Below are 11,737 nucleotides of genomic sequence, written 5' to 3' on the forward strand. Positions count from 1 at the left end.
TGACACTTTCATCAGCCCAAAAATGAACAATTCCAGATAGTAGACAACAAAGCATAGCCAAGACTACCAAAGGAAAGGCTCAGAAGACTTCCAGAGGTAGTAGGATTTAAGCTGTACCTTAAAGAATAGATTAAAAATAGAGTGATTAAAAGTATATTTGTGTGTGTGTGTGTGTGTGTGTGTGTGTGGTTAATAGCTGGCTTTAAAAAGCCTGGACAGGGGCGCCTGGGTGGCGCAGTCGGTTAAGCGTCCGACTTCAGCCAGGTCACGATCTCGTGGTCCGTGAGTTCGAGCCCCGCGTCGGGCTCTGGGCTGGTGGCTCAGAGCCTGGAGCCTGTTTCCGATTCTGTGTCTCCCTCTCTCTGACCCTCCCCTGTTCATGCTCTGTCTCTCTCTGTCTCAAAAATAAATTAAAAAAAAAACGTTGAAAAAAAAGAAAAAAAAAAAATTAAAAAAAAAAAAAAAAAAGCCTGGACAGAAGCTTTCAGACTTTAAAATGTCCTCTCATCCCACAGAGAACACCCATCTAACAAACTCATCTGGTCCTATAGTCCAAGCTAGCTTTGTGTTTAAACCAAAGGAATTGTATTGAATTACACATTAAATGTATTGGTAGAGTTAGGAAATTAGCCTTTTCCATCAAAAATTAGAGATGGGGGTGGAGAGGAAGACTCCTAGATCCAACATGTGGAAGAAACATGTGTATTTACTAAGATCTCTAAGTCAGATCTTCAGCCTCTAAAACTGTAGATGGAAAACTGTTTTCTTGTGATACTTTAACTGATTCCTTAGAAATGAAAGAGAAAAGTTAAAGTCACTGATCAGTGCCTGGAGACGTGAATTTCTTGGATCCTCTTAGGGCATGCAGCAAGAAGGAGGCTGATACGATGATGGAGGTGAACCTATTCATTGTCATGTTCAGGACATAGAGAAGAGTCCCCTCAACCTATTTGTCAACTCAGCATGCCACTCACAAGTCACTTTGATTATAAGTCTGTGTCTTCCATGATAACAAACAGCTGGTAGAAACCAAAGAAGAAAATAGCTAATGTCCAGATGTTTAGCCTGTGCTCATGCAGGCAAACACCTGTGCACCAACCTAGTATTTCTATCCAGATGTGTGATGGTGTGTGCTCTGATCCTCCCACTATACGCTTTATTTCTTCCTATTAGCCAACATGAAGCCCAAATTAGATTAAAATTCAATTTACCTCCAAGTTTAGGCTTTAATTAAACAAAATAAAGGAATTCTAGGAATCCATAATATGGTGAGTCATGTTTTCTGTGATAAAAATGTGAAAGACTCCTAAGTTTAGAAGAGCAGAGTAAGGACATACCCACCCAACCACCTTCTGTCAAAATCCGCCAAGAAATTTCAGGGAGAATAGGTAACAGAAATGTATATCCATCACTAGGAAACTAAGTGGTATCCATACCCACAACATATAAACAGATTTTGGAAAGAGGAATAACAAAGAGCAAGGAGCAAAGTCCAAGCAAAGAGAAGGAACATCAGACCTTAACGCCTGCAAAAAGAGTTGGAGGGATCTCTATGGGAAGTGAGCTCATTTTCCATACAGAACCCAGAAAAGATACCGGAACAGGAAAAAACTGGGCAGGGGCAGCAGGATTAAATTAAAAGTCCAAATAAGGAGCAGTTAGATCCCTACAGTTATCCACCCTTATGTCACCAAACAGTGACATATAGACAGCCTCAGCAGAAAACCAACTGTTCCCTCGACAGTTTGCCTCAGTGAAGACCACCAGTGTATTAGCTCATGCCCATAGAACTCCTGGTGGGGTCAGCGTTTTCGTACCTTAATCTTAAGAGTGAACACTTTAGGGCGCCTGGGTGGCTCAGTGGGTCAAGCGTCTGACTTCAGCTCAGGTCATGATCTCACGGTTTGTGAGTTCGAGCCCCACGTCAGGCTCTATCTGACAGCTCGGAGCCTGGAGCCTGCTTTTCCTTCTCTCTCTGCCCCTCCCCAACTTGTGCTCTGTCTCTCTATGTCTCTCAAAAAATAAATAAATGTAAAAAAAATTTTTTAATTAAAAAAAGAGCGAACACTTTAACATAAGTGAAACACTTTAACACAGTGAAAACAAACAGAATAAAGAATTCCTGCAGCAAAGATGATGCAGGAAAGGAAACTTTAAAAAAAAAAAACTTTCATTAACATCATTAAGGATGTGAGAAAAGATATTGCCTGTATAAACTAGGAGCAATGATATAAAAAGGAACCATTAAAGAACCAGAAAATGTTCCTAGAAATTGAAAATAAGACAGAATTTTAAAAATTTTATAGAATAATTGGAAGATAAAGTCAAACAGATGTCACATAAAGTGTAATAAAATAAGAGAGAAATGGAAAATAGGGGAAAAAAACGAAAAATGGGTGTTCAATCAAAGAGATCCAATATCTAGCAGAAATTCCAGAAAATGAAAATTAAGATAACAGTGGACAGAAAATTAGTAAAAGCATAAGAACATCCCTCAGGACATTTTAAGGAACATGATTTTCCCAATTTAAAAAGCACCCCACTGTCTAGCACAATATGTGAAGGAAGATATGTGCAGATCTGTACCAAGTTTATCATCACAATAAAGAACTAAAAAGACAGTTTGGTAATGAAAAAGTAACAAGGACTATACTTGACTTCCTACAGCCAGCAACCAGAAACCTGGACAAAACATGAAACAACTGTTTTCAGGCATTGAGGGTTACACAGGACTAGAACCCTTAAGGAAAAGGAAACAAAAAAGTGAGCACTGTGCTGTCTGTTGGAGGCAATTTCCACACCGCAGTTACAGTGATGTGGGGGGTGGGGGATGGGGGGAGGAGGGGAGCAGGGAGCGGGGCAAACAGAACAGAACCAGGAAAAGGAGTAAGGAAACAAATAGGAGAGGTCAGAGAGGCTGAGGGGCTGGGAGTTGTGAGACAGAGTTCTCAAAAAAGAGCTAGTTATATAGAAAACAGGTCCAGAAATTTGTATGGTCCCCTTTAGTGTTTGCTGAGTATTGAACCAGGCATGTGGAAACCAGTACTCCAAAATGCTAGACAAAGAATGACTGGCAAACTAAATATTCAGAGCTCACACAGACCTTGGCATTGACCAAATCTCCAACAGGCAGAATGGAGAAGTCTTACTGATCATCCAAGGCATTTATGCCTCTTAGGTAAGGCTGAACAATCCCTGGAGTAAAGGCTATTTTCTGTATGTCTTAGCAAAGCTTAAAAACAAGTCTTAAAGGGATAAAGCTGATATGCAAGTAAAACTGCTTGCTCAAGCAAAGCCAAAAACTTATTAAGGTAAGACAAAAAGCAAAATCCAGACATTCAACAACACAAAATACACAATGTCTACAATCTAATTAAAAATTACTAAACACGTCAAGATGTAAGAAAATATGACCCGTAATCAAAGGGAGAAAAAAACTAAGCAATAAGAACAGACACAAATCAAAGCCACAGATGGTGGAACCAGCAGATAAGGATTTTTTGAAGCTATTATAATTGTGAACACATACTTAAAGGAAAATATGAACCTAAAGAGGAAATACACGGGAGATATCAAGAAGAATCAAACGAAATTTCTAGGATAGAAAGAAAGTTCACCTAGATGAACCCAGACCCAGACCTTGGCATCCAAATCCATTCTCCAATAGAAGAAACCAGGGCTCGGGGCGCCTGGGTGGCTCAGTCGGTTGAGCGTCCGACTTCAGCCAGGTCACGATCTCGCGGTCCGTGAGTTCGAGCCCCGCGTCAGGCTCTGGGCTGACGGCTCGGAGCCTGGAGCCTGTTTCCGATTCTGCGTCTCCCTCTCTCTCTGCCCCTCCCCTGTTCATGCTCTGTCTCTCTCTGTCCCAAAAATAAATAAAAAACATTGAAAAAAAAATTAAAAAAAAAATAAAATAAAATAAAATGATGGAGATATGTCAAAGGGACACAGGAGCCAAATGAAAGCCCTATATCTGAACAATTTTAACAAAACAAAACAAAAAACGAAGAAATACTGGATTATAACAAAAGTATAAAATAAATATCTATGAGTCCACACAGACACAAATCAATGATAAATAAATTAATGCAAATAACTCATATAGAAGAATTTCAAATCATTTTATGTAGTTACTTCTCCCTCAGAGACGTAGGGCATAGCTCTTACCCCTTAAGCGTCTTCCTTCCAATGAGTACAGGATGGAAATAAGGGGGGGAAATAACTCTATAGTGGAAAAAACAGGAAACCACTACCTCAGTCAGGTGATCAAAATTACCGTCAAGGGTGATAAGTCATGTTGATAGCATATACTCTTAATACGATGCGATGCAAATGGCACTTTACCTCTGTGGTCTTCCTCTCCAAAACCCATAACTCCAATGTGGCAGGCAAAATAATGGCCCCCAAAATGTTCACCTTTCAAAGCCCAGAACCTGTGACTATATTACCTATGACTTTACAGATGAGATTAAGGATACAGACTTTAGATGGAGAGATTAGGGGCGCCTGGGTGGCTCAGTCGGTTAAGCAGCCGACTTCGGCTCAGGTCATGATCTCGTGGTCTGTGAGTTCGGCTCAGGTCATGATCTCGCGGTCTGTGAGTTCGAGCCCCGCGTCGGGCTCTATGCTGACAGCTCGGAGCCTGGAGCCTGCTTCGGATTCTGTGTCTCCCTCTCTCTGACCCTCCCCTGTTCATGCTCTGTCTCTCTCTGTCTCAAAAATAAATAAACGTTAAAAAAAAAAAAAATTTTAGACGGAGAGATTATCCTGGATTACCTGGCTATACCCAATCTAATTGTAGGAGTCCTTAAAAGTGGAGACCCTCTCCTGGCTCTGTAGTCAGGAGACAAAGAGAAAGATGTGACAGTGGAAAACGAGTCAGAGGTATGGAAGGGTCAGAGAGCTGCTAGGTTTGTAGATGGAGGAAGAAACCACCAGCCAAGGAATTGTAGACGGCCTCCAGAAGCTGCAAAAGACAAGGACACAGAGTCTCCGAAGAGCTGCCAGGGAGGGTCACAGCCATGCTGACATCTTGATTTGGGTCCAGGGAGACCCATGTCAGACTTCTGACATCCAGAATTGTCAAGAAATACATTTGTGCTATTCAAACCACTAAATCTGGAGTAATCTGTTACCACCGCATTAAAGAACACATACATTAACTCTAACCATGAGAAAAAAACATCAGACAATCCCAAACTGGGCAGCATTCCACAAAATACCTCATCAAAACTGTCGAGATCATCAAAAACAAAGAAAGTCTCAGAAACTATCACAGCCTAGATGAGGTTAGGGAGACATGACATGTGTGATGATTTAACGTAATAGGACCTGTAATGTAGTATCTTAGATGGGAAAAAGGACACTGGATAAAAACTAAGGAAATGTGAATGAAGTATGGACTTCAGTTAATAGTAATGCATCAATGTTGCTTCACTATGTAACAAATGTACCACAGTAATAGAAAAGGATATTAACAAGAAGGGAAACTGCATAAGGAGTGTACAGGAACACTCTGTACTATCTTTGCAAATTTTTTGTAAATCCAAAAATCTTCTAAAATAAAAGTTCTTTTTAAAAATATTCACTGGGTAGGATTAGCAGCAGCAGTTTAGGTACAGAAGACAAGGCAATATGAAATCATAGCAATAAAACCTATCCAAAATTAAGCACAGAGATTTAGAAAAATACTGAAAGAAGAAATAAACAGGGACCGAGTGATCCTTGGGAAAATGCAAAGCAATCTGACACATGCATAACTGAAGCCCCAGGAAGAGGAGAAGGGAGGCCAGAAAAAAATTTTTGAAGAAATAATGACCCCCAATTTTCTAAGTTTGATGAAATCCACAGATGTAAGAGACTCAGCAAACCCTAAGGAAAACAAACAAAAAAACACAGTAAAGCATATTATAATCAAGTTCTGAAAACACATGATAAAGAGAAAAATCTTAAGATTCATATTACATAGAAGAAAAATGTTATGTAGAGAAGAACAAAAATAAAGAAGAAAGCAGACTTCTCATCAGAATTTTGCAAGCCCAGAAGGCAACGGTACCAGTTAGTAATCAGATTGATGAATTCAATATAAAAAGCAGCAAAAGCATAATTAAACAATTGGAACTACAACTAAAAAGCTTCTGCACAGCAGGAAACCATCCAGAAAATGAAAAGGCAACCTACTGAATGGGAGAAAATAATCACAAATCATATCTGGTCAGAAGCTAATATCTAAACTATATAAAGAATTCCCATAACTCAATAGAAAAATAAAATCAAGCCCATTTAAAAATGGGCAGAAGATCTGAACATTTTCTTCCAAAGAAAATACACATATGGACAACAGACACATGAAAAAATGCTCTACATCATTAATCATCAGGAAAATGCAAATCAAAACCACAATGAGATATCACCTCACACTCGTTAGGATGGCTAGTATTAAAAAGACAAGAGCTAACAAGTGTTGGCAAGGATTCATAGAAAAGGGAACCCTGGTGCACTGCTGGTGGGAATACAAACTGGTGCAGCTGCTCTGGACAACAGTTCAGTGGTTTCTCAAAAAATTAAAAATACATGAGCACTGGGTGTCATACATAGGGGATGAATCACTGGAATCTACTTCCGAAGCCATTATAGCACTATATGCTAACTAATTTGGATGTAAAATAAATACATACATACATACATACATACATACATAAAAATTAAACAAACAAACATCCAAAAAAAAATTAAAAATACAGGGGCACCTGGGTGGCTCAGTCCATTGGGCATCCAACTTTCGATTTCAGCTCAGGTCATGATCTCATGGTTCCTGGGTTCGGCCCCCACATCTGGCTCTGTGCTGACAGTGCGAAGCCTGCTTGGGATTTTCTCTCTCCCCCTCTCAGTGTCTGCCCCTCCCATGTTCTCTCTCTCACTCTCGCTCTCAAAATAAATAAATAAATAAATAAATAAATAAAACTTATTTGAAAAATTCAAAATAGAACTACCATATGATCCAGGAACTCCACATCTGGGAATTTATCTGAAGAAAATTAAAACAAACTCAGAAAGATATGTAAACCCTCAGGTTCACTGCAGCATTATTTACAATAGCCAAGATACGGAAACAACTTAAGTGTCTGTCAATGAATGAATAGATGAGGAAATTATGGTACATATACAATGGAATACTATTTATCCACTAAAGAGAATGAAATCCTGCCATTTGCAACTACACGGATGCACCTCGAGAGCATTATCGTAAGTGAAATAAGTCAGACAGAGAAGGAAAAATACTATATGATCTCTCTTATATGTGGAGTCTAAAATAAAACAAAAAGCAAGCTCATAGATACAGAAAACAAACTGGTGATTGACAGAGTCATGGTATGAGAGTTGGAAGATATAGGTGAACTGTTCTTTGTTTGTTTGTTTGTTTGTTTGTTTAAATAAAGTGACATTTTAAAAACCAGAAAATGGAAATCAAAAATTTTTAAATGATATTGTAAGACAATAAGAAGAAAATATCTTGGAATGGGTAAAATCAAAATCCTAGAAATCATCAAATAAAAAATTAATAAATTTAACTACATATAAATATTTTTAAATTCAACAGGAAAAAATATGAACAAAATAATAAGACAAATAGCAAACTGAAAACAAATATTTGCAACATATAAAACAAGGTCTTTATGAAATAGAAAATAAGTAAGATTTCTTCCAGTCTACTTAGGAAAAGATAAAAACTCCAATAGAAAATTGGCATATGCATAAACAGATATTTCAGAGAAAAAAATGGGTGCTTGATATGTAAAAACAGCTCCAGCTGCAGCTATAATTAAATAAATGATCATTAAAATAAGAATTTTTGATGAATGATCTTGGCAAAGATCAAAAGACCTGATAGGAAATAATTTTTTGCAACTTCAAGGTAAACAGATGCTCTTACACACCGGCTGTAGGACAGAAAATTGGTTGCAACCCCTTTGCATGGCGACTTGATGATGTATACCTTAACGTAAACTTCATGTACCCTTTAATCCAGCATCTCTGGATATGGATATTCATTGTATTACTATCTCGGTAGATATAAACTAGGGCATGTGGTACTCAAGGCAGTATTGTTATTAATATAAAAACACTAAACAATCTAAAACTTAAAAAATAAAAGCATGAACACAAAACTGGGGTGAACACAAAACTCAGAACTCAGTTAAAAAGACAAGATTTACTTACTAGAATCAATTAGGAAATAATTCTAGGGCAATGTATCAACCTGCACGTTGCATGGAGGCCAATTATACTGCCGATCCCCTAGAGTAACCTTTTGAAAGAGACAGAGTCCACTGTCATAATGGGTTAAATAGCGGCCCCCAAAAAGGCATGGTCATGTCCTAACACTCCAAACCTGTGACTATGATCTTATTAGAACCTGGGCCTTTGCAGACATGGTTAGGTTAAGGATCTTGAAATGAGATCATTTGGGATTACCCCGGTGGGCCTACATCCAAAGACAAGTGTCGTAATGAAAGACAGAAGAGGAGAAGACCCACGGACAGAGCAAAACGTATTGTGAAGACAAAGACAGAGACTGCACCACTTGTGGTACAAAAGCCAAAGAACGCTGGGGGCACCAGAAACGGAAAGAGGTAAGGAAGGATTCTCCTGCAGGGCCTTTGGAGGCCAAGAACTATGGTCATTTTTATGCTTCCACCATATATATAATATGACTAACCATGAATTAACCACCTCTGCCTTTCAAGGTACGCAAAATCAAAGAGATGTAGGAGCTTTCACCCTCAACTGTCTACGTTATCTCGTTTAATACCCAGATTCTGGGTTGGTTAGAGCGTTATCGTGCTTCATCCCAACTTTATGGGCCTCCGTGGTCCCATGTGGGGTTCTGGGTGATTTGTCCCCTTTCCAAGTTGACAAGTTGTCAATGTCAGACAAATTTCTGACTCTGGCATTTTTCATATCTTTATTTCTATTCAATGCCAGGAAAGATCAAGAGATTGGGAGAAAATGGAATGGCACACACAGACTAGTTTTTGCCGTGTTTTTTCTCTCTATACCTACAGACAGTTTTTTAAATGTTTTTGATATATGAATACTTTTAATGAGGACAACTAAATAGATGACATGTGTTTTCAGGGCAACAATAAGGCCGTCGATCTTGAGACCTTAATCAGCAAAAACATTTTAGCTGTTTCATGTGGCTCAACAAAAATATGAATACACACATGCCAACCACCCCCGTACCTATATATCTTATCACTGAGTCATTAACAAAACATAAACGTTCACTTTCATGATATGATCGGATCGATTTTTCATAGAATGACCCGTTTTTATGAGAGATTTAGGCCAAACCAATATTCCCAGCTTTTTGACCACCAAAGAAGGAAGGACGTGTACAGAACTAGAATTTACTGAGTAAATACTACGTACCAGGCCCCTCTGCTAGATGCTGAAACACCCTATCATCCTGACAGGTCATTCCCTTTGAGGTTGAGGATCGAATTCCGTTTTGGTATTTTACCATCTCTGCCCGGTCTGCTGGAGAAGGTGCCTTCCTGTTATCTCTGCTTCTCCTTTGGTTTCCTGACAGTCCACTCTGGACTCAGATGCACCCGAGTGTTATTAAAATAGATCCTGTCACTTTCCTGCCTAATCCCCTCCAGGCATTTCCCATAGCAATTAGAATAAAATCCACCCTCCCTTCAATGGCCTACAAAACCTCTGCATGCGGTCTGGCCCCTCACCTACTTAGCTCTCTCACTTCATCTGGGACTACCTTCTCTCCCACTCACTCACTCACTCACTGTGCCTTAGCGCAGGGGGTGGCAAACTTCCACTGGCAAACAGCTGGCCACCTGCTTTTGTACAGCCCCTGAGCTAAATACGGTTTTTACACATTTACAAGGTTGGGAAAAAATCAAAAGAAGAACAATGTTCTGTGACACGTGAAAATGATACGCAATTCCGATATCAGGGTCCATAAGTAAGGTTTTCTTGGAACGGAGCCATGCCTATTCGTGTATGTCTTATTCAGGGCGGCTTTCAAGCTACAAAGGGCTGAGTAGCTGCAATTAAGACTGAACAACTGGGGGTGCCTGGGTGGCTCAGTCCGTTAAACGTCTGACTGGCCTCAGGTCATGATCTCCTGGTTTGTGAGTCTGAGCCCCGCCTGGGAACCTCTGCTGTCAGCACAGAATTCTCTTCGGATCCTCTGTCCCCCTCTCTCCCTGTCCCTCCCCGGCTGGTGCTTACTCTATCAAAATAAATAAACAAAAAGACGGAACAGCTCACCTATTATTTATTTACTAGGTGGTCCTTTGCAAGAAAAGTTTGCTGAACCCTGCTTTAGTCACACCTTTCTCTTTCTAAGACTTGCCCTGTTCATTCTTTCCTCAGGGCTTTCTATCTCCTGTTCCCTCCTCCCGGAATGTGCTCCAGCTCCTACATGGTTGGTTTGTTCTTACAAGTTCTCATTATCATGGACAAAACCCGCAGAAAGTCACGTACCATTAGATTGTATCTCTCACCTGGGAAAGGGCCAGTCTCCGATCCCTGGATAGAGAGCCTGGATTTGAGTTTTGTTGTTTGGTTTTTTTCCTATCTGGAAGCAGCAAGGAAACGGAATAAGCAGCTTTCTGGGGGCTCTGAGCTCCATCGACATGGTGATTCCCTCTGCAGTCAGTGTGAATGATGGCCTTCATCCGTCGCAGCCAGGATTCTAAGTAGCTGGGGGAGAGACCGTGTGTCCCATCTTCCAGCCTCGAGGGAACGAAGGAGGCTTCAGAGACTCCTCTGGTGCCGTGTGGGCCACACCTCCATCCCAATATAGCCAGCAAAGCAGGTGCACAACCCAGAATTCTTGGTGTAATTTGTAGACGTGGAAATGCAAAGGAGGAGTTAAAATAATATCTTCACTAGCTTGCAAAGATATTACGGCACACTGGTACACAGGAGACAGCAGCCCCCTGGATGACAGGTAAATAACTTTAGTATGCGGTGTAGTCAAAGCGCACGGATCTTAGATCAAGGGACCCCCCCCTCTCTTCATATCAGTTGCAGGACAGGACAAGTCGTTGGCCCGCTCTGAGCCAGCTTCCCCTTCTGTAAAATATCAACTTGCCTAATCCTCTTTCAGGTTCGTAAGGATCAAAGGAGAAAACACTTGTCACACTGCTTCGCCAACTAAATCTTACAGAATAGCAAGTATTTCACGAGCCCTCTCTGAACACCCTAGAACAAGACAGCATCTTCTGCTTCATAAATCCCACGGGGACAACTCTCACCATCTCGTGCGTATTTTACGCCTTTTTAATTAAATTGATATGTCCTTAAGTGTCTCATGTTGTGCTTAAAATAGATAAAGAAAGGGGCGCCTGGGTGGCGCAGTCGGTTAAGCGTCCGACTTCAGCCAGGTCACGATCTCGCGGCCCGTGAGTTCGAGCCCCGCGTCGGGCTCTGGGCCGATGGCTCGGAGCCTGGAGCCTGTTTCCGATTCTGTGTCTCCCTCTCTCTCTGCCCCTCCCCCGTTCATGCTCTGTCTCTCTCTGTCCCAAAAATAAATTAAAAAAAAAAAAAATTAAAAAAAAAAAAATAGATAAAGAAAAGATACATATGAGACTTCAGGGCGAGTCGGACTTCAGAGCAAATACGCTGTGTGAGATTCAGGGGGCAGTCTGCCTGAGATGGAGATAAGGAAGGGAGATTCTGAAAAGGAAAGCCACAGAGATAACAG

Source organism: Neofelis nebulosa, chromosome 3 (genome assembly GCF_028018385.1).
Source record: "Neofelis nebulosa isolate mNeoNeb1 chromosome 3, mNeoNeb1.pri, whole genome shotgun sequence".
Classification (NCBI taxonomy): domain Eukaryota; kingdom Metazoa; phylum Chordata; class Mammalia; order Carnivora; family Felidae; genus Neofelis; species Neofelis nebulosa.